Source organism: Triticum aestivum, unplaced genomic scaffold (genome assembly GCF_018294505.1).
Source record: "Triticum aestivum cultivar Chinese Spring unplaced genomic scaffold, IWGSC CS RefSeq v2.1 scaffold88264, whole genome shotgun sequence".
NCBI classification, from domain to species: domain Eukaryota; kingdom Viridiplantae; phylum Streptophyta; class Magnoliopsida; order Poales; family Poaceae; genus Triticum; species Triticum aestivum.
In genome coordinates, this window is record NW_025279273.1 from 1 (window position 1) to 1,236 (window position 1,236).

The following is a 1,236-nucleotide window of genomic DNA, read 5'->3' on the forward strand; positions in this document are numbered from 1 at the left end:
GTACTAGGATGGGTCCTCGTGTTGCATTCCCTTTTTAATTATTTTTTGCGGCTCGTGACAAACATATCCCATGTGAGCGATATATATTAACCCCGTTATATTATTTTTGACATTTGCGATATGTTTTAGCTCGCAGCTCATTGGTCACGCGTCTAAAGGCGGCTTTGTGGCGCGAGGAGCGCGTTCTGAAAGGGGTAAAAAATACGTGTTGCTGCGGTATAGAGGGAGGGGTGGAAACCGTGGTAAACTCGTCTCGGTGTTTGAGGGGGGGGGAGTAAGTAGTATATATAGGGCATTATCCATCATTAGGCAACGGTTGTAATGGTAGTAAGAATGACAATCATCATTGCAGTGGACTTGGGAGTGGCAAGCATAAGGGACGAAGGCGGGGGTAACATGTGGGATGCGATCATAGCAGCACTAAAGCACCGGATCCCATCAGAACTCCGTAGTTAAGCGTGCTTGGGCGAGAGTAGTACTAGGATGGGTGACCTCCTGGGAAGTCCTCGTGTTGCATTCCTTTTTTAATTTTTTTTGCGCGTCGTGACAAACATATCGCATGTGCGCGATATATATTAACCCCGTTATATTATTTTTGACATTTGCGATATGTTTTAGCTCGCTGCTCATTGGTCACGCATCTAGAGGCGGCTTTCTGGCGCGAGGAGCGCGTTCTGAAAGGGGTAAAAAAATACGTGTTGCTGGGGTATAGAGGGAGGGGTGGAAACCGTGGTAAACTCGTCTCCGTGTTTGAGGGGGGGGGAGTAAGTAGTATATATAGGGCATTATCCATTATTAGGCAACGGTTGTAATGGTAGTAAGAATGACAATCATCTTTGCAGTGGACCTGGGAGTGGCAAGCATAAGGGACAAAGGCGGGGGTAACATGTCGGATGCGATCATACCAGCACTAAAGCACCGGATCCCATCAGAACTCCGTAGTTAAGCGTGCTTGGGCGAGAGTAGTACTAGGATGGGTGACCTCCTGGGAAGTCCTCGGGTTGCATTCCCTTTTTAATTATTTTTTGCGGCTCGTGACAAACATATCGCATGTGCGCGATATATATTAACCCCGTTATATTATTTTTGACATTTGCGATATGTTTTAGCTCGCAGCTCATTGGTCACGCGTCTAGAGGCGGCTTTGTGGCGCGAGGAGCGCGTTCTGAAAGGGGTAAAAAATACGTGTTGCTGCGGTATAGAGGGAGTGGTGGAAACCGTGGTAAACTCGTCTCC

The 1,236-nt window shown here is 47.5% G+C and overlaps 2 non-coding genes across 2 annotated transcripts; both read left to right on the forward strand.

Annotated features, from left to right (window-relative positions):
• Nucleotides 1-401: 401 nt before the first annotated feature.
• LOC123178456 (5S ribosomal RNA) lies at nt 402-520 on the forward strand. The gene has a single exon (XR_006489592.1). It is a non-coding gene; the product is annotated as a 5S ribosomal RNA (ribosomal RNA).
• Nucleotides 521-891: 371 nt separating this feature from the next.
• On the forward strand, nt 892-1,010 carry LOC123178455 (5S ribosomal RNA). The gene has a single exon (XR_006489591.1). It is a non-coding gene; the product is annotated as a 5S ribosomal RNA (ribosomal RNA).
• Nucleotides 1,011-1,236: the final 226 nt, after the last annotated feature.